This window comes from Leopardus geoffroyi, chromosome C3 (genome assembly GCF_018350155.1).
Source record: "Leopardus geoffroyi isolate Oge1 chromosome C3, O.geoffroyi_Oge1_pat1.0, whole genome shotgun sequence".
Lineage (NCBI taxonomy): Eukaryota > Metazoa > Chordata > Mammalia > Carnivora > Felidae > Leopardus > Leopardus geoffroyi.
In genome coordinates, this window is record NC_059338.1 from 116,242,653 (window position 1) to 116,265,893 (window position 23,241).

Consider the following 23,241-nt stretch of genomic DNA (forward strand, 5'->3'; position numbering starts at 1 on the left):
CACACAGCTCATAGATTATGTAAAAGCTAACCAAAACTTGCAAACTTACAGCTACGGCTTTTCCATTTTCAACACGTTTGAAAGTAGAATGAAATCCATTCCCAAATCAACACAGTCTCTTTCTGTCTGTCACAGATACAAACTAAAGAATTCATTCGTGAAAGAATTAAAGCCAGTCAATTTAGCCAATATCTCAAAAAAAGTGAAATTATAATTCAAATTTACATCCTGATCTTCTCTGTAATTTATGAGGAAAAGATTATAAAGGTGTCAAACGTGAGTCAATTATAAAATAGACCCAAGGAAACAGAATTTCAACAGAAGAAAAATTGGGAAATTTCTTCTGCATCCAATCAACACTGGTCCAAAGAGCAGCAGAGAACATAAAAAAGATGGAGGCTGTGGGTCAAAGATTGACAGCTCGTTCATTGAGTTTTACAACTTTGTTGACATCTAGTAAACTAAACTTAGTTCTTAGGTTCCCCAGATGATGATATATATTTTTTCCCTTTAATGTCCAAAAGGCACGGGATTTCATAGTATTTTTATTTTTAACAGTATCCGTTTTTTGAGCAATCATTTAAAATACCTCAGAAAGTGTATACATTTCATTCTGTTACTTTGTAGGCTGTGTGTGTGTGTGTGTGTGTATGTGTGTGTGTGTGTGTGTCTTTTTGAGGCATTTGCATAAAATAAAATGCACAGGTCTTAAAAGTAGAATTTAATAAGTTTTTATAATTACGGGCACTCATGAAACTGTCACCAAAACAAGACTATGAAACAGTTCCATACAAACGAAAGTTCTTCATAGACCTTTCAAGTCAATGTCCCTCTCTTCCTAGAGGCAATCACTTCCGGATTTCTATCACCATAGATGACACTGCCTGCTCTGGGACATCACATAAATGGAACTATATGATACATAGTCTCTCGTTTATTTTAAATTTTGACTCAACATAATTATTTTGAGATTCTTCTATGTTCTTGTGTGTCTATGTAGTTCATTCTTATCTAATGAGTAATATATCATTGTATGAATATACCACAATTTATTTTTTCCATTTTCTTGCTGATGGGCATTTGCATTATTTTTCATTTTAGGGTCATTGTGAAAAAAAGTGTTTTAAAGACTATTGGGTAAGTTTTTATTTCTTGGCTTGTTTTTTGTGGACATATGCTTCCATATATTTTGGGTAAATCTTGTTCATATTTGTGCTAATCACTTATTACTTTAAATTAACCATTTCCAGGAAGAAAAATAGTCAGTTTTAAAAAAGCCTGGAATATTTCTATTTAAAATAGGAAATATATGTGAATGATGTCAGGAATATTTAAGGAGTGAGGATTAACTAACAAACGAATATTTCTTAAAATGCACATTTTGATTGTCTATCTGCAATTCCAAAGTTGCAATGAGAAAATAGTATGGGATGCCTGGATGGCTCAGTCATTTAAGCATCCAGCTTCGGCTCAGGTCATGATCTCACAGTGTGTAGGTTTGAGCCCCACTTTGGGCTCTGAGCTGGCAGCTTGGAGCCTGAAACCTGCTTCAGATTCTGTGTCTCCCTCTCTCTCTCTGCCCCACCCTCACTTGTGCTCTTTCTCTCTCTCAAAAATTGGCCCAAAGAAGCTACTTCTTTCCTTCTAAAACAACAACAACAACAAAATAGTATACTGTCCTTCTCCTGGGGTAACTGAAAATCTATCTGACTTTTGTCAGAGTACTAAGTGAGAACAATTGTTTATGATACAATTTTCTAATGTGGAAACCTTTAATATATATTAAGAAGAAAGGAAATAGAAACAGGAAAGGAAGAAAGCACTGCTTTCTCTATGGCTTAGATGTCTCTATGTAGCAGGTGTTATGTTATATATGTTCACATACTTTTTATAATAATTGTAATTTTTAAAAAGCTGTGAGTACTGGAAATTTATTTGGGGCCATATATGGTGGGTACTCTATGCTTTGTTGGCATTTTCTCCTTAAATTCTTGGGATTCTTGCAATTTGTCCAAGATCATGTAATTGGTGCTAATGCTCAAACTCAAATCAAGTGTTATCTGAATCTAGAATCCAGGCTCTTTGTCTTGTGCTATCCTCACTCCCACTTTATCATCTATTCCTCACAGAAACCCTGCAAAGTAACTATTTTTAAAACCCTTTTGCTAATAAAGTATAGCTTGAAGAGGTTATGTGATTTGCCCATAGTCTCAGTTACTGTTTCTTACTGACACATAATTCCTAAGGCAAATTCTGAGGCCTGCCTTACTTTTTTCCCGATAGTTCTGAGAGAGAAATATGAAGGCTTATATTTGTTTCTTTACCATGCAGGTTTTTTCATGTAATTCATTAAAAAAAATACCTTGCTATTAACACGAAATGGTGGACAGTGGGAAAGAAGGGCAAAAACAGAAAATGTCATCTTTGAAGGGACTCTAGCAGCTTTAGCATTAGAGCACACACACCACTGTCCTTTGCAGGTAACGGCCACCCCGACAAAACACAGTGTGATGATGAATGCTTATTAAGCCGTACCCACTGGCCCTTAGACTAGTGGGACCTTCTCTGTGATTAGCCGAAGGAAGGAAACAGTGCCTAATTTCTTTGATGCAATGGACTCTATTCATGTTAGTGGTGGCAGGCAGATTATGCAACAACAAAAGAACAATTCGTCTCCTTCTGAAGAAGAATGCCAGTGATGGATTCTGGAAATCCAGGAGGCATTTGACGTGACAGCTTCAGTGATTCCTGCTTATCGACAGTGTACTAAACTGAAGCAAAGCTGTGATAGTGCCAATCATAAGAAGAAGTGGCTCCTTAGACAGAATGTAATGTCCAGGATTCAGAAAACATTGAAGATTTGTGACTTAAAAGAAACCATTGTCTGACCAAAGGCTAGCGTTATGCATAAGTGATTATAAAACGTAAAATGTCAGTAATTTGTTCTTTACCAATAAATACCTTGAATGGATGGTTTGTAAAAACGATTGTTCAGTTTTCACTGACATTTTGATTAATTAAAACTGATGGATGGCTTTTCTAAATGACATTGAAGATTCAATACCACAGACCCCACATAAATATTTCTGACCCACTGTAAGCAACTATTCATGGAGTGTCATTCAAGAAGCACAAACAGGGCCCTCTTTCCAGATCCCTTTACTCTCGCTCTCCCTTTACACCCCACCACACTACCCTATATGTATGTGTGCACATATGCTCGCATTCACAACCTATACTAAAGGATCCTATAGGGCAGATTGGTTCTTAGAGCTTACAAGGGCTCCACCCTAGAAGGCGCTGAGGCCGGGTTGCAAGCCCAAATTGTTTCAGTAGGAGTTATGTGCTACCCCAAGAGGAAATAGTTCAACGGAAAAACTCCAAAGTACCTGTGTTTAAATTTGAAAGGATTTCAGGACACCTGGGTGGCTTGGTGGGTTAAGCGTCTGACTTCAGCCTCAGGTCATGATCTCACGGCTCCTGAATTTGAGCCCTGTGTCAGACTCTGCGCTGATGTGTGCAGACAGCTCAGAGACTGGAGCCTGCTCCGGATTCTGTACTTCCCTCTCTCTCTGCCCCTTCCCTAATCACACTTTGTCTCTCTCTTTCAAAAATAAATAAACATTAAAAAGTTTAAAAGAAAATAAGGGGTGCCTGGGTGGCTCAGTCGGTTGATCGTTTGACTTTGGCTCAGGTCATGATCTCACAGTTTGTGAGTTCAAGTTCCACATCCGGCTCTGTGCTGACAGCTCAGAGCCTCAACCTGCTTTAGATTCTGTGTCTTCCTCTCTCTCTCTCTCTCTCTCTGCTCTTCCCCTGCTCATGTTCTGTCTCCCTCTCTCTCAAAAATAAACATGAAAAGTTTTTAAATTTAAAATAAAATAAATTTGAAAGGATTTCATTCACCTAGAATTAACTAAGTTTATATTTTCAGCCAAATCTCAAAAAGGAAATTAAGCTATGATAGAAGAATTAAAATGGCTGTATGTATCTTGGAAACCTTTGTTTAAGTATGGTGAGAACAGAGGAAAAAAATGTCATCAGCTATCTGATCTCATGTGAGCATAGACTGACACTTAAACAGAAAATGTAAACAATTTGTGCAAGATGGTCACAGGGCATCTCCAAAGAATGTCCATAGGCTCAGCAGGAGCTAATGGAAGGTCTAGAAGGACAGAAGGAACAAGAAATTCATAGTTCATTTATTGCTTGCTTTAACCAGGCCAAGATACTTTGACAAGAAATAATTTCTCTGGAATCCTATGGTGTCTGGGCTAAAAGTTCAAAATTTCCAACCTTACCATGAAGGATGTCCCAAGACCAATACAGGAGAGCTGGGGCACAGGTGGCTTGCCCAACATTGTCGTCCTGTCCAGCCCCGCTCTAGCCTTGTCCCATGAGAGTCTCAGAGGTTTGTTTTGAGGCTGCCCTCTTGTTGCCAAAGTGAGGGAACAATTCTCTTTCTCTTGCTTCCATGTAAAACTTCGAAATCATCCCCCTATGAGTTCACAGCTGCATGACGTCTACCCAGAGCATGTACACATGGATGTGGTGTGCCTGTGGGAAACGAAGGCGCTAGAATTTCATGTTCATGTCACTGCTTTTTTATATTAATATTTTACTGAGAAAAATATAATGCTTAGCAATGACTCACTGGAGTTTTTATTGAAATGAAAGGGCAACATAGTCATTAATAACTCAGCAACTCTGCCAGTGCAGGGATGAGTAGGATTAATGTTATTTCACATGCAAAAAGGCAGGGCAACATCTGTCTCGCTTTCCACCAAAAATCCAAAACAAAGCACCGTGCCTGGTGCTCAGTAGACACTAAATACTGTTAAATAAATGAGTGATTATGTCTTTCTATTCCTAGAAAGTAACCCACAGCCTTTTTTGAGGAAATCCATTGAATCAGTAATGACTATGACTTTTTGAGAATATCTCTGTATTCCTTATTAGATGTAAGCCTCATATCATGGGACACATATGACTTATTCACTGAATTATTCCCAGAGTTTATCAAAGTGCTTGGCATGTAATAGATACTCTGTAAATACACATTGCACGAAGAAGGAAAGAAAGAGGTTGCTTCCTCTCTGAAGTTAATGCAAGTCTGTCTGCCCTCCTATGGGTTAGAGGCATGGAACTTCTTTTGAAGTTTTCAGCACGGTTATTAAGGGTTACTATGTTCCTTCTGATAGAGGCCTATGTGACACCTTAAGGTTAATCAAAATGTTCAGCGTTGAACTACAGAATATACTAGGAGCTCTATACATTACTGTTTCACACTTTGGGAAAATAAGGGCCATATTTTTCACTTCCTTTCCTAAGTGAGTATCCATGTCGTGTCTTACCCTGAAACAGATACAACCATAAGAGGGACTTGGTTCCAAATGGTCTCATGTCAGATTCTAATTCTAACTCTGCTCATTGATTTTGTTTTACTGTGACATATCATTTCTGGTTTTCCCGACTCTCCCAGCTGAGTCTGTCACCCAGGAACTCGCTTCGGGTCCCCGGAGCGTGATAGCATTATTTCAGTTGAGGACCAATGATTTGTATTATAGAGCTTCTGTTCATCATTTACTTTTCCCATGCAAACTGAGGACACGGGTTCATATTGATTTAGTAACTTAAATCCTTATCGTTTGGTTCTCTCATTAAGTGGCATAGCCTTTTCTCAGCACAAAAATGTTGCAGAGGAAAGTTCTATCGGAGGAAATCTGTTTCCTGAGGCAAGATCAAAGGACCTCCATATATCACTTTGTTTGCTGCCCTTTGGTTAAATGTTTGCAGCTTTAAAAAAATCACTGAAGAGTCTCATACAATCTATTGTACTTCAGAGTCAGACCTTGTTATAATCAGAAGTTTCAGGAAACCCTATTTAGATTACCTGCTCATGAGTTCTTCCCAGAATAAACAAGAGCAATAAGAAAAGCATAGACACTCAGTCTTCATGAGAGGAATGTAATTTATCTGGAATTATTTCCATTTTTAGTGATAGGGCTCCATAATCTGGGACTAGCCCAGCCCTAATTATGACCATAACACAAATATTTGCATACTTGGTACAGCTTCTTGCCTCAGCCTCCTGGTCTCACCCCCATTTCTTTTATTTTTTTATTTAAAAAAAATTTTTTTTAACGTTTATTTATTTTTGAGACAGAGAGAGACAGAGCATGAACGGGGGAGGGGCAGAGAGAGAGAGGGAGACACAGAATCTGAAACAGGCTCCAGGCTCTGAGCTGTCAGCACAGAGCCCGACGCGGGGCTCGAACTCACGGACTGCGAGATCATGACTTGAGCTGAAGTCGGACGCCCAAGCGACTAAGCCACCTAGGCGCCCCTCACCCCCATTTCAAGGGTCAGTTTTCTCTGCCCCACAGGAAGAAGGAAAAAGTCTTAGGGAATTCCTCACACATACCCTTCCCACAGCCTCAGGCCCCCTAAGGCCCCTGCTCTCTGCTCCCTGTCTGCCATAGCTACCTTTGTTTTGCCAGAATACAAGGGTCAGGAGAAAGACTGAATTCCAAGGATTCAAAGGAGTTCTTTACCAACTCCATTTACTCTCTACACCCCCAATAACACATGAGGCCGGATAGGGGTTTCAGAATAAACTGAAAACTTTGGGTCATTGAAAACAACTCTAGCTTCAAGAAGAATGCTGGTGCAATTTTGATTGGGATTGCATTGAATGTGTAGATTGCTTTGGGTAGTATTGACATTTTAACAATATTTATCCTTCCAAGAAAGTGGATGATGGGCATTGAGGAGGGCACATGTTGGGATGAGCACTGGGTGTTGTATGGAAACCAATTTGACAATAAATTTCATATTTAAAAAATTAAAAATAAATAAAACAACTCTAACGTGAAAGGGACAGTGTTAAACCTGTGCTCTTAAATATGACTTTTCCCATAGTTCAAAAGGAAGCATCCATGGTTTACATCCTCCAGGGCATGGGAGTGATGTCCTCTGTTCTTTGCCTTTGTGTCTCTGTCCTGAACTCTTCTAGCTTCCATCTTAAGTATCATCAACTTCCAGGAAGCCCTTACCCCTCTCACACAATTGCTGGTCTCATCCTATACTCCCTTCACCAAGGGCCTCATTCCCACCCAACACTCCCAGTGTTGGGAGGCAACCCACCTCTCTAGGTCATTTTGAAGAGCTTGAGCAGGACACTCATTTAGAGCCATGGGAAGCCCAAGCTCAGCAGCAGAGCTCCACATGGGCACAGGCAGTTTTACTTATGTTCCCTTCAAGACCATCTCCCTGGTGTGAATTGCATACAAGCATATTTAATCTGCTGATTATCAAGAGAAAAGTCACTAAACCAAGTGTGCACATGGGTATCCACACACTTCCCAAGGACACACAGTTCTCAGGGATGTGTTGGCTCACGTGATTGTGAAATACAGAGGCCATTCTAATTATGCCACCCAGGATTCTCTCTTCTTCTCCATCTTTTAATTCTGCTCCCCTATTCTGACTCCTTATCTCTTACATTCGGCTTCTGTACCCAACCAGGGAATATAGCCACTTCGTATTTTTCTGGCTTCACAACCCTAGTGGAAAGAAAACGTGTCTCTCCCAAGCTATATGTGCAAATCTCAGAGAGGATTCTAATCAGCACTGATTCTGTTGAACTCCAGTTTAATCGTTGTGGAAGAGGAATGGATGGATTACCATGAGTGGCCCATTCTAGTTCATGTGCTACCCTGTTGGAGAGGCAAAAGGGTGTGTGTGTGTGTGTGTGTGTGTGTGTGTGTGTGTGTGTGTAGTTATTGCCATAGTTAAAAGCTGTGCTAGAACCACACTGAGGAAGAAGAATTCCAGAGGTGGGAAGCCAGGAAAATTTATGAGCAGACAAAACATTCCCACACAGTGTGCATCCCTGGTAAGACACAAGTTCCAACTCCACCGTTTCTCTAGGTTTTGTGCTAGCCTTTGCGGGCTGCGTCTCTCCTTTCTCATCGGAATTCTCCAAAACAAAATGTGGTGTGCAGACTAGTACCTTCAGCCAAAACCATTACAAAACAAGTAAGCAAACAGAATTCAAACACCGCTTTCAATATCCTGATTGGGATGTCAAGAGGGGGAAATGTACGTGCAAATTTTAAAAGGTTTTCCAGAAGATTCTGGTGAATAATCAGACTTTGGATCCACTGCCATGAAGGATACAACTCTGCAGAAAGAGATGCAATACCCCAAATCTTTATAGCTACCTTTTCCTTGTCATACTGAGCCACCAGCTATGCCTGGCTTCCCCTTGACTATGACATCTGTTGACTGTGTTCAGAAGCTTCTCTGTAGAGCACGTGCTTACCTGATGATTTTGTCAAGAAACAATGACTTCTGGGCAAAATCTACTAGAGAAAAAAATGTCTCCCTAAGAAGTAGATGACAACTTCTTATTTCCTCGCTTTCTTTTCTCCTTGAATGTTCCCACTCTTCTTCTAGGAACTTTTCAGTGAGAGGCTTTGGAGTAAGACAGACCTGAGTAGGTATTCTGGCTCCCCCACTTACAAAGCTAGGAGATCTTCAGCAAGATATGTAACTGCTCAATGACTCCATTTCCTGACCTGTCAAAAGGATAATAAGAGCTGAGTCCCTATATCATGAGGACTGTGTAAGAATGAGGTGATTCGTTTAAAAAAAATTTTTTTTTAACGTTTATTTATTTTTGAGACAGAGAGAGACAGAGCATGAACAGGGGAGGGGCAGAGAGAGAGGGAGACACAAAATTGGAAGCAGGCTCCAGGCTCTGAGCCATCAGCCCAGAGCCTGACCTCATGGACTGTGAGATCGTGACCTGAGCTGAAGTCAGACGTTTAACCGACTGAGCCACCCAGGCACCCCAAGAATGAGGTGATTCTTAAAAACCATTTAGCACAGTGCCTGATGTACAGCAAACATTCAATAAATGTTTGATATCATACTTCTTTACTTGTTCTAAGCATGTACTTGGATGTTTATTCATTAATCCAAAAGTATATTCATTGAGACTTTTCTACTTACAAGAATTATGCTGTATTAAGGATTTCAAGGTGAGCAAAGAAACAGGGCCCTTTCTTAGAGCCTAATGAAGGATGTAGATGTTAATTAAACCATTGATCATATGTGTAATTATAAACTGTGAAACAAGCTAGGAAGGAAAATTACAGGATGCCAGGAGACCATGTCAGTTCCGCCTGATCTAATGGTGTGAGGTTCTCTAAGAAAGTGCTTTGGAAGCCGAGAGTTCAAGAACAGAAATGTGACGGGGCAAAGAGAGGGAAGTCTTGGGGGAAAATGTTCCAGCAATGGGAACAATATGGTAAAGTACCAGATGTAGGAAGGATAAGCATCTATTCAAGGAATGGCAAGAAGGCCAATATGAGAGGCACATAGCAAAGAAGGATGCAGGGGTTAGAAGAGGCATCCAGAGAGTTGGAGAGGGTTTCTCCAGCTCAGCACTATTGACGTTTGGAGTCAGGTGACTCTTTGATGTGGGAAGCTCTCATCTGTGGGATGTCCACAGCATCTCTGGCCTCTACCCACTAAATCCCAGGATCACCCCTCTCCCTTCAGTCCTGACAGCTCATAATGTTTCCAGATATGCCAAATGTCCCCTGTAGGGACAAAGGGGAGCCAAAGAACCACTGGGTCAGATCACATAGAGCTCTCCAGGCCATATAAGGAGTTGTACCCTTACATGGGAGGATCCTGAAGGATTCGAATAGGAAAGCTATGTGACCAAGTTATATTTCTCGTGTAGACTATGAACTAGTCTGGCATATAAGGGAAGGGTGTCTTCTTTCTCCTATAAAATAATCCTTTTATCTCCTCATATACCCTCTCCAATCTCTACCAAGGCATAAACTTTTACATGTGATTGTTACCACCCATAGTTAAAATGCATATGCGTAGCTATCAATTATGTTGGAAGAATATCCAAATATTGCTTTTGAGCATATTGTTGTGTCACGATAACAGAGTTATAATTATGCATTCTTCAGGGTTCCTACCAACTCATATGTTCAGTAGCTTAGAACTTTCAGAAATGTGTTTTGGGGAATCAAATATATACTTTGGTTCTTTTTCTGAGAAAGGGATATTTAGAGCACTTTATGATGATTTTTTTCTTGCATTAATCAAATAAGAAATAACTGGTTTTCAAGATGCTCAACATCGCTTCTCATCAGGGAAATACAAATCAAAACCATACTCAGATATCACCTCACGCCAGTCATAGTGGCCAAAATGAACAAATCAGGAGACTATAGATGCTGGAGAGGGTGTGGAGAAACGGGAACCCTCTTGCACTGTTGGTGGGAATGCAAACTGGTGCAGCCACTCTGGAAAACAGCGTGGAGGGTCCTCAAAAAATTAAAAATAGACCTGCCCTAGGACCCAGCAGTAGCACTGCTAGGAATTTACCCAAGGGATACAGGAATACTGATGCATAGGAGCACTTGGACCCCAATGTTTATAGCAGCACTCTCAACAATAGCCAAATTGTGGAAAGAGCCTAAATGTCCATCAACTGATGAATGGATAAAGAAATTGTGGTTTATATACACAATGGAGTACTACGTGACAATGAGAAAGAATGAAATATGGCCCTCTGTAGCAACGTGGATGGAACTGGAGAGTGTGATGCTAAGTGAAATAAGCCATACAGAGAAAGACAGATACCATATGTTTTCACTCTTATGCGGATCCTGAAAAACTTAACAGAAACCCATGGGGGAGGGGAAGGAAAAAACAGAGGTTAGAGTGGGAGAGAGCCAAAGCATAAGAGACTCTTAAAAACTGAGAACAAACTGAGGGTTGATGAGGGGTGGGAGGGAGGGGAGGGTAGGTGCTAGGCAATGAATCTTTTGGGATGAGCACTGGGTGTTGTATGGAAACCAATTTGACAATAAATTTCATATATTAAAAAAAAAAAAGAAAGAACTGGTTTTCAGTGGGGGATTCACTTCAGCTTCTTTTCTCTTTTTTACTGTTATGACTCTTAAAATGGCCTTTTTAAAAAAAAAAATTCAGATTTAGCATTTAGTAAAACCAAACAAAAGGCACATTCTGTCTGGCCAGGGGGAAAATGGCCTTGACTCCAGTCTCAGATATTTCAATATAGCAGACTTGGCAGATGCATTTTTCTTATATAGTTAGAAAGTTAGAAAAAGACAATTGAGGTAAGGATCTTGGTTCAGAGTGATAAAAAAAAAAAGACACTATAAAAAGGCGATGAAAGATGTGCAAATGCTTGGAGAGCTAATGGTTGAATCTTCTCAAATGGCAGAAGCTATGGGGTGATGGGGAGGAAGAGGAAAAGGAAAGAGGGGCTGCAGCTGTTGAGGGGAAGAAGAGAGAGGACAACAGAGCCGAACCCAATGCTGCCATTACACTGCGCTTCATGAGAACCCACCTCATTTCTCCAGGAAACTGGGGGTGACTGATGCAAAGTTCAGTGGGAGGAACTGACCCACATACTCCTGTGAAAGCTGGAAAGTAAAGAAGTGGAGAGTGGGCTTACTGCCGGGCATAGGAGTGAGTGGATGCAAATTCTCTGAAGCATTGTCTGAGGGAAGATTCAGCCAATGCACAAACGGCTCAGTGAACAACCATTCCAGGTTGCCTGGGACTGGAGAATTTCCTGGGATACAGGCCTTTCAGTGTTAAAACCAGGCAAATGGGGACGGTTGGGTGGCCTGTTCACCGTGCTACCTTCCACAGAGGATCACCACAAAGACGCAAGGACAAGCATGACAAAGTTTACCCATGATGGTGGGGCAGATGCAGCTTCAACTGTGAAACCCACAGCAGCAGCAGCAGCAGCAGCAGCAGCAGCAGCAGCAGCAGCAGCAGAAAGTATTAGAGAACAAAGCCCCAGAACATGGAACAAATGCTGCGTAGACCCAAGCATCTCGTGTACAAACTCTCCTGAAGATGGATGTAAGGTGAGTTGATGTGAGCTCCTCTCTTTCCCCAGAGGCGTCTCCCATGGAACAGAATGACCAGAGAGCAGAGATGATCCATATTTGAGACCCTTGAACAATACAGATTTAAAGCTGTACAGGTCTATTTACACATGGCTTTATATAGACACACACACACACACTACAGTAATATAAATGTATTTTCTCTTCCTTATGGTTTTCTTAACATTTTCCTTTCTCTAGCTTACTGTATTGTAAGAATATAGTATTTAATACATAAAACGTACAAAATATATGTCAATCCACTATTGACGTTATTGGGAAGGCTTCCAGTCCACAGGAGTTAAGCTTTCGGGGAATCAAAAGTTACACATGAAGTTTTGACTGTGCAGGGCATCAGCACCCCTAACCCTGATGTTGTTCAAGGGTCAAGTGTCCATATTTCTGGTCTCACATTTAAAATTTATACAAATCACTAAAACAATTTTGGATCTACAAAAATCCAATTTAGTAAAACCACTGCTGTGTTCACAGGACTGAGCAGTTTGAGAGAAAGGATACCAGTGGATGCCAGAGGTGATTGGTGTAGATATGCAAAAGATTTTCTTGAAGATAGAAAAAATGTATGTCCCGTTTCCTGATCTCTTGCCAGCCTCTTCCAAATGTGTGCATTCTTTGACTCTTCTCTAAGACACTAATAGTTCATGAGCAAAATCAAATGCAGAGAGCAGCCTTATAGCATGGATTCCCATGTGAATAAACTGACAGATGAGTAAGAAAATTAAACACATTGACACATGCAATGGGAGTTGTTGGAAGGAGAGGTTTGACTTAGTGGCACTGTAACTTTGTGATTTTTATTACCCTCATCCTACTTTCTTTTAAACCTGAAGCTTTCCCCTGAGCCTGTTTTCCTAAGTAGAAGGGTGCCTTATCAAATTCATGAATACTTTTATGTTCATTTATTTATTTTGGGGGGGGGAGGGGCAGAGAGGAAGGGAGAGAGAGAGAATCCCCAGGAGTCTCCATGCTGTCAGCCCAGCGTCCAATGTGGGGCTCGATCCCTCATGAGATCGAGATCATGACCTTAGCTGAAATCAAGAGTTGGATGCTTAGCCAACTGAGTCACCAGGTGCCCCTTCAAATTAGCACATACCTCTTGATGTCACGCTGTCCTGAAGGTGTTTATGTCTCGTTGCAGAAATAACAGGATACGTGAAATGGCCTCAAATGATGTATAAAGTATATACTTAAATATAATGATGATTCAGAAGAGATCATTGAGAGCTAGATAAACTGGAGATCGTGGTAGAGCATTGAAGAATGGCTCAGACTGAGGGAACTTTCCAAGTATGGGAAGAGATGAAAGTGGAAAAAAAATAAAAAAAGACAGGAAGCACAGAGTGGAGGACGAAGAGGCTGAGCTGACAATTATTGTATGTTCACTATGACACATGCAATGTCCTATGTAAATGATGAAATGCATTTCATTCTGGTGGGGACTCTTTATGGAAGGTAATTTTATTGCCCCATTTTAGAAATTAGGAGAGAAGCTTAGAGAAGTTGAGTAATTTGCCCAGAGCTTCTGAATAATCAGGTTTCAGTGCAAAGAGTCTGGCTTCAGAGCCTACGCTCATGTGCAGCAGGCCCCGGTTCATCCTGAGCTGTGCCCAAACCAGGCAGAGAAGCAATTTCGGGGGAATTCTGGAAGACTCTGTTATTTAGGCAGTGACATGTAGACCTATGCATTACAAAGTGATTCCTTAACCTAGAGAAGATGTGATTGTTGGTGGATCTATGTGTATCAGAGCAAGGCCATTTTATCTATTTGATACATACAGTGTCTAAGCCCTTCAGAGTTTTTGAAGGCCTATGAAAATGCATGTGTTATGAGATGTAGTGGCTTCAGAACATGAAAACAGTACAAACTGCCTTTAAAATGTAATTCTAATGCTCACTACCCATTTGCAATTCAACTTTCATATATGCTAATATAATGTTAAGAAGGACTCCTGAAGTTCCTTATATGCAAAAAAAAAAACAGGATTAAGTATGCATAATGTTGCAATAAAATATAAAGTCATTTACTAGTGATGCTTTAAAACTTGTGGGAGGCATCTACTGTACAAATCGTTATTTTTTTCAGAAAAATTATCTGAAATTTGGGAAAAAGATACAAAGGTGGGGTAAATCTTTTCAATATCACATGGGCAAAGGCCATTCAATGATCATCTAGAAGAATGTACTTAGTTGGTCTCATTATTTATTATTGATTAGAGGTCCCAGACTTAATGAGGTCACTTAACTCATAGATTTTTGTTTAGCAAAGGTGAAAATGATTCCTGTTCAGTAAAATAAATGCTGCCAAATTCTTATGACTTGTTGGACCATCATAAATCTGTTTTATTCTTAAATGGAAATCAGCAATCTTTACCCAGAATTTCTTTGTTAAATTTCCTATAAACATCTTAGCATTGTAAATGTTCTTTAACATGTTCATTAACATCTTATTGGTTCTCCCTGCCTAAGAATTATGCTTTTTCACTTCTGTTCATTATACTTTGACATTTGAAAATATATTTTGTTTGCAGTTTCCTCATATCTGTGATTCTAAAAGATAGAAAAAGGACATCTGCTTACTGGTGACATGAATTCAGGGGTGGAAGCTTCTTTTCCCTCCTTTCGTCACTAGGGTGGATGTTCATTTTGTTCACTAAGCTCTGGAATAACTGCATAAAAATATTCTCAAAACATCTTATCCTGAAAGTGTTGTTCTGTCTCTTTACTTACAATGATCTTTATAACCTGTGGGAAACTATGGAGCCTGCAGTGAATGGGAATTAATGAAAACGTCTTGTGGTGTGGCAGCCTGCCATTTGCTCCTATAGTAACAATTTGTTTTAACATATGGCCTTCTGATTCCACACTTGCGGTTCAGCAAATTTTCTTCTTAGGATGCAAGGAGAGGCCTGACTTGCCATTATAAAAATGAAATCCTAGGATTGATTTGGCCACATTTCCACATCCATAAAAGTAGTACGGTCTTTATCTGCACCCCATTTAAAAGATAGGAACAAGACTTTTGAATAACGAAGCATTTTCTTTTCCAAGATATTACGTGAATTAGAACTTCAGCTATCAGAAAAATGACCTTTAATGCAAAGATTTCTAAAGTGTTTGACATTTGGCTAACAATGGGGTTCAAACGTAAAATGGAGAAAGTGGCCGCAAATGAGTATTTGGTTTAAAAAAACCAGGCTTTACTTTAATAGCCCTTAATTCATGCAAAGATATTCAAAACTATTAGAAGGATGAATCTCAATGAAGCAAATTAGAATAAATTAAAATATTGCTCAACAATTCAATTAACCTTTCAAAATCGAAGAGGAAACCGAGTAATGTCACGCTGTGCTTGTTACCTTAGTAAAATACTATATACATACAGATGGTACTCAAAATATACTATCGCTAGCATTTTTCAGGGCAAATTCTGGCATTACTTACACTTACCAGTGACATTTCCTATGTAAAAATATAAAAGGTTTAGGACAAATTCTCTTGCTCATGATTTGGGGTATTTTGCCACAGACACCCTAGTTCTAATTATGTACCATTTATTTTTGAAAGGATAGAGGGAAAACCACGTATGTACATTCTGTTTGATAGCTTCCAAGGAGGCAGATTTTAAGAAAAGTGCATATTATGATCTGTGGTTAAATAAGAATGTTTGGATTCAAAGGTTGAACATATCCAAACCATCATCGTGAGAAATATGTACACTTTTCTCCTCGAAACCTCTCCCAAGATGCAAGAAATGAATTTTGTTTTTTTTCCTCTGGATCAGGGGAGATCATTAAAAGGAATTCTAGCTGAGTGCTTTGCTAACTTTCCCATCAGAGATAACTAATTCTATCTCACATATGTTACCACCAGATAACAGCATTCTCCAGTATTTCACCAACTAAGGAGTTGAGAAACCAAGAAAATTTCCAACTGCATCTATTACAGTTTTGAGAAAAATGCTGGATATACCCAATTCTTCATGTAAATATATGCCATCTTTTTCTTTCAAAGGGAGGGAAATAACATTAATGAGCCCTTACTGTGAACCAGACACTGATCTATTTTATGCTTTTTGGAACTGTTGTTCTTCTGCTGGGGGTTAGTAAAGCAAGGCGTGGAGAAGTTACATAACCTGTTCAAGGACACAGTGTGATTAGATGACAGTGCTGTTGTGTGACTTCAGAATTGTCTCACTGCAAACCTCACGTTTTTGCAACTGCACCATGCGGCACTCAGTTCCAGGGGCAACACTTCAATCTCTGTTCACCCCTCCCCTCCATTGAACTAAGGTATCTCTGAAGATATTGGACAGTTTAGAACTGTCATGATCCCCTTTTTGTCATGATCTCTATTCATTCTCTCCTAGTAACATTTCAACTGTTATAGGCCTCACTGAATTCCGATGAGGGAGGCAAAAGAAAGCACTGGTTCAAAGACCGATGCTTCTCCCTTCAGAAAGCCTGATGAAGATTGTGATAAGGTTTGTATCCACTTACTATGATCACCCCTTCTACTTCCATTCTTTCATCTTTTCTTTTGGTTTCTGGAATAGAATGGTACATTTTCCTGAAATTAAGTCTCAATTTTATATCACCAGAAAGGAAAAGAAGATAAGTATAGTAGATGACCCCAACTTAAATAGAAGAGAGAACAATCGGGACATTATCCATTTATTAATTGAACCTAGATAGAAAGATGAATAAGAAATAAATGTAATTCAGTAGAGGATTCAGACACATAAACAAGTTGAATAATCATACTATGATTAATATTCAAATAGAGATATGCACAAATTTTCATAGGCACTTAGAGGTTAGAAAAATTAATTATGCCTAAAAGGGTCAAGAGAGTCTTCAGAAATACATTAACTGAACTGCATCTTGGAGAATCACAAGAGTTTTACCAGACAGAGAAGAAGGTGCAGAAGAGATTTCTGGCACATGAGATAAAGTGAGTCAAAGGCACAAAGAAATATGAAGACACAAGAAAGGTATAGAAATGACAAATTGTTCCTCAGGTCTGGAGGACACATAGATTAGGGTGAGGAGTATTTATTGGAAGATTGGTCATTCTCAGGAGTTCGGAATTATCCTACAGCCAAAGGAGAGTAAAGAATTGAAACATGGAAGGGCATGCTTCTAACCTAATGAAGCATATGGATGGATTTTATCTGTCCAGCCAGAAATCTTACGTGGTGTTTAGGCTTATATATATGATGCCCTTAGGAAAACCACTAGTTCTTAGTGTGTATCTGAGATCTGGAAAGGAAAAGGCCCTTCCTTTCCAATTCTCCCATAGTTTCCAGAACAACCAACGAATAGTTTTGAGGTCATCCTTCTAGACACTGCTGTTTGGAAGAAGGAGGAGCCAAATCTACATGTATGCATACTTTATGTTCCATGGACATTAGAGCCAGCTGTATAACCATGTTGGCCAGCTCTGGCTCACAGCATTCCTAACCCCTTGAGCTAATCCCCTATAAAATCTACAAAACTCAAGCCTATACATGAGGAACTAAATAATTTTACATTATAGGAGGGAAAGTGATTTGGTGCAGTAAGACTTGGATTTCACTTTTTCTTTTAAAGTTTATGTATTTATTTGGTGCGGTGGGGAGAGCAGAGAAAGAAAGAGAGAGAGAGAGAGAGAGAGAGAGAGAGAGAGAGAGAGAGAGAGAGAGAATCTCAAGTAGGCTCCACAATGTCAGTGCAGAGCCCGATGCAGGGCTCAATTTCACAAACTATGCGATCATAACCTGAGCCAAAATCAAAACTCAGATGCTTAACCAACTGAACCACCTGGGTGCCCCTTGAATTTTACTTCTGACTCAACCACTTATTAGTTGCCTTGGCCATATTACTTAACTCCCTTGAGACTGGGTTCTCTTTTATAAAATGGAGATAATGACATTTATGCTGCAGAGCTATTGTGAGAACTAAATAGTATGCAGAAATAATAGATCCTCAATAAATGATACATACCTCTGGTACAGAGGCTTAATTTTCTTCACCGAATAAAACATTCCTCTATTGGTAAGGGAGAATCAGGCAAAGGCGAGAAGAACATTTAGCACATTACACATGCTAATTGCGATGGGGATAAGGCATATTTTCTTTACTTCCCTGAGATTTCCTGAAGACAGATGACATTATTTCATATCCCATGCTAATTAGTCATTCACTGTTGAGAATAGCAGTGTTTCTATTTAACAACATGAAATCACCAATTGTCCGGTCAGAAGCTGAGAGATTTATGCCTTAGTGAAGCCAACAGAAAGCTCATAATTTTCAATTTCCTCTGAGAATTTTTTTTTCATTTTCTTTGATTATGAGGCAGAATATTTTCAACATCAGATCATTTTACACATGTTGACTTGCTTAAATACTGCTACCACTAAGGCTCTTTGGTGGAAGCTGAAAGTTCTCTGCTTTCAATTAGCAATGATGAGATGTGCCTGAAGATTTTCAACTGACAGTTCGCGATATCTCTTGGTTCCAATTAAATCAAACACTATTCTGGCAGAGGTCATAGTTGAGTGCTCTATTATTCATTTACCTCACATTTAGAGATAAAATTCTGTGCACAGAGTGTGGATTCAATTAATATGTGTTAAGTAAAAGAAAAAAAAAAAGCAAGACCATTGTAAAGACAGACATCTGGGTAATTGTGTGTGCTTAAGACAGTGTGGTGGTTGCCTATTTTCTTATTTGTGTCTTTATTAGACTGGATGCTCCTTTCTGTGTAGAACAATCCCCAGAATTAGTGTAGTGCAGGAAGATACAAAATACCAGTAGAAAAAAAATGGCATAACTTCTATAGCCATGTTTTCCGAGAATGTTTATCATGCTTTAGTGGGTTGCATATGGTGAAGGAAACAATCTCAAGAATGTAATCAATGAATTAAGGGTCCCATTAAGGACAGTCTGAGACTGGGACCTGGAGGTGAAGTATCTTCTCACGTGACAACTGTGTGGCTGGGATTCATATCAGTTTCTTAACTGGACCTTGCCAAGAAGTCAGTAGAAAATAGACTGGGATAGAAACCATAGTTCATTCCCTCATGCCTCCCATTTTCTTCATTCATATCAAGCAAACATCCAGGTTATATAAGACTTGAAGCTCACAACATTTGAAAGTGGGCTCTTTAAGAAAAATAATATAAAATTATAAATTTAAAACAAGCAGAAAAGCAATTATTTATTAATGATAAGAAAAAACTCGTAAAAGTTTCAAACTTTAGAAAGCTGACAAAAATAACATCAGGTAATCCAGAAAAAGAGTACAATATTTTTATTAATTAGCTGGCAAAAACTTTGCATAGAAATAGCTGCAAAACTAAATAAATATATCCCATTAAATCCAAACTAAATGCATCTAGCATTCAGTTTCCCCTTATCCAGATTTCAAAAATGCCTACAACTACTCCAACATTATCAGACATAAGAAGAAATAATGACAGAAGAGAAGTTGGAATGAAAAGAGACAACTGTGGGTAAACATCTTACTTTTTCAAAGTTTACAAACATATGATTGTGACCACATTGAGAGGGCCCCTCTGGGACTTTGGGAGAGCCTGTGCAACCCAGGAGCCTGGCAATTTCAACTCCATTAGCTTCATAGTAAATCTGCCGGGGAGGGAAAATCGAGGTGACAGTTTTCTAGCTGCCTAATGACTAAAGTCGCTAACAATTGACACCCTAGAAGTTCAAATAACATCTCATCAAGTGAACACCAACAGGCTTTTTAGTCTACTATAAATGCTGTGACTTTAATTCTATTTAGAAATTCTGCAGTATGCATGCTCTTATTAATTAAAGTGCCACAAGTTGGGGCACCTGGGTGGCTCAGTCGGTTAACTGTCCACTTCGGCTCAGGTCATGATCTCATGGTTCGTGGGTTGGAGCCCCGCGTCAGGCTCTGTGCTGACAGCTCAGAGCCTGGAGCCTGCTTCTGATTCTGTGTCTCCCTCTCTTTCTGCCTCTCCCCTCCTCTTGTGCTCTGTCTCTAAACTAAACATTAAAAAATTTAAAAAAATAAAGTGCCAGAAGTAAATATAATGTATTTAGTATATTTATGTATTTTAAGTATATATGTGTGTGTATGTATGTGTGTGTGCATTTATTTATTTTGTATTTTTAAATTTTTTTAATGTTTATTTTTGAGAGACAGAGAAAGAGAGAGACAGAGTGCAAGCAGGGGAGGGGCAGAGAGAGGGAGACGCAGAATCGAAGTAGGCTCCAGGCTCCGAGCTGTCAGCACAGAGCCCGACATGGGGCTCAAACCCACAAACCATGAGAAGCATGGAAGCATGCTTATGGAAGCATGTTGGAGGAATACAATTCCTACTGAGGGAAGAAATAAAGTCAAAATCAGGTCTTGAAGGATGATCAGAAGTTTTCCACATGAAATTGGAGGAAGAAGTTGGGTAAAAATGTAAAATTCCTGAGACAAGAGGAAACGTATGCAAAGAACTGGATGCAAGAGACTTCTTCGTGGCATGGCTGAAAAATTGAAAAAAAAATGAGACAACAAGATTGTGGCATGTGGTACAGGAATGGTATGATAAGAGTGCAAAGAAGGGGTGGCAGGAAATGAGAATGGGAAGCTCTGTAGGTATAAGATCCGGCAGGAGCTTAGGGACCATATAAATCACTGACCTTTTTCCCAAGAGTATTGGGGAAGTCACTGAAGAGTTAAGAAAGATAGTGTCCTGATGAGAGTTGCTTTAGAAAAGATGACTCTGACTATAGCATAAGGAATGATTTGGGTGGGACAAAGTTAAAAGTCATGAGACTAGTTAGGTGTCTGTTTCAGTAATCTAGGGAAGAGTTAGCAGCAGATAAAATTAAGAGAAAGGTAGGCTATATCATAACAGAATTTAGGAACTGATAGGATGATGATGATAAGGGAGATGGGGGAAAAGAAAAGAATAAAGGCCAAGTTTTTAGCCTGGGCCATAGGATGGCAGTCATGACATTCGTAAAATAAGAAAAACAGGCTAGTTTTGACATCTTGAGTCTCAGGTGCAAAAGGATATTCAAGAAGAGAGATCCAGGGTACATATGGTTAAAAATAAAGTTCTAGGCAGATATCTGGCTTTAGAGATGTGTAAATCATTACTGTAGCTCAGGTTGTTGAATCAATATTTCCTGATGAAATTACATGGAGTGGGCGATCCACCCCAATGTGGGTTCAAGTTTGGTCTGTGTTCAGACTCAGATTTTTAGTTCCACTAGGCTGTCAACTCTGCAGTGGAAGAGGCCAAATCTGCCTTATTAGTTTCCTATGCCTGGTGCATAGAACAGTGTCAGATCCATGGTGGATGCTGAACAAGTCTTAATTTAATAAATGAGTAAGTAGTATCAGTTAAAGAATAAACAAAGAATAAAAAATGGATTAAAAAGTAGCCAAGAAGTTCGTAGAAATACCAGAATTTTTCAGTCTCATAAACTCCAGGGCATGAGAGGGTTTAAAGGAAAGAGCGGACAACTGAGTTATCTGTAACAGAGAGGTCAAATAAGAAAATGTACCAGGTATATCCGTTGAATTTAGCAGGAATTAAAGTTGTTGCTTACCTGGGCACAAACCTCATTCTAGATACATAGTTATGCTATTTCCATTCCACATTTCATTATGGTGGTACCAACTTAATCTCAATTCTTTTGGAAGTTCATTCTATCATCAAGATTTAGTCAAGTTTTTGAAGAGTCTTGGCAATTGAAATGTAAGAGATGGCTCTTACCCATGATACATACAGGATGACTCTTAGACATCTCTTGTTTAGCCTGTAGGGGCTCTTAAGTCCCGAGGCTCCCAGTTGGCTTCTGCGTCATACTTTTGACATGAGCGTCAGTGGTCTCATTGGTTAGATATAGCAGGGAGCCTTTATGTTTCTTGGGCCTCCCTCAAAGCTGTGCCTAAAAAGCAAGAGCATCCTCTTTGCCCTCTAAAGCTACAAATATCCCCGGGGAACTGCCTTCTCTGTGAGGCATTGTCTTCATTGCCTAAACTTTCTTCCCTAAACATTTCCTAAACTTTTCTTCCCTCCTCAACTCAAGGACATCTTTCAACAGGGGAGGGGGGTGTTAGGATAATCTTAGTCATTCTTCTCTTTTCCAATCATTTTGTCTGCAGTCCAAACATCTTTTTCCATAATGGAGTTAAAAGGAAGTCTCAAAGGCACATTCTTCTCTCTCTCTAGTCAATCACCCTGCTGAGAAAATTACCAAAGAGGCAACTACATACTCAAATAGAGAGAAAGAGAAATGGGAAATAATAAAAGAAATTCTTTGACATTGATAACTTAGAAATATTTCCACCATATAAGAGGATAACTTTTTTCCAGAAATGTAACCATAAAAGGAATAACTATGGAAGCTAGAGGAGGATGCCAGTTTGAGATATGGTTTTATTTTTACTCAAGTATATTTAAGAAGGACCCAGAGAAAGAGAAACAGACATAGCTAGAAAGAGGGATTTATCAATAGAGTAAGGCCCCTGTGACAGTAGTAGAGACTGGGACGCAGAGTTCTGTGGCATCTAATAGCCTTATTTTTCCCAGTTTATTGAAATATAATTGACAAAATTATATATATTTAATGTATACAATATATTTTTATTAAAGACAATTTTAGAGCAGTTTTAGGTTTATAATAAAATTGAGAGGAAGACAGATTTTCTCATCTTCCCCCTGACTTTCCCCACAGGCATAACTTCACCCATTATCAATATCGTATATGGTATATGTACATTTTTTTAAACCAAGGGTGAATCTACATTGACACATAATAATCATCTGAAGAGCTTAGTTTACCTAAGGGTTACTCTTGGTGTTGTACATTCTGTGGGTTTGGACAAATGCAAAATGAACTATTTATCATTATAATATAATACAGAAGATTTTACTGCCCTAAATATCCTTTATTCTCTGCCTATTCATCTCTCCTTAGCTTCCCTACTCTCACTGCCACCCTTAGCAATCACTGATCTTTTGATCATCTCCATAGTTTTGCATTTTCCAGAATGTCGTATAATTGGGATTATACAGTATGTAGCCTTTTCAGATTGGTTTCTTCCACTTAGCAATATGTGTTCAAAGTTCCTCCATGGTTAGTAGCTCATTTCCTTTTGGAGCTGAATAATAGTCCATTTTCTGGATGTACCAGTTTATTTATCCATTCGTCTAATGAAGGACATCAGGGTTGCTTCCAAGTTTTGACAATCACGAATAAAGCTGCTGTAAACAGTCATGTGCAGG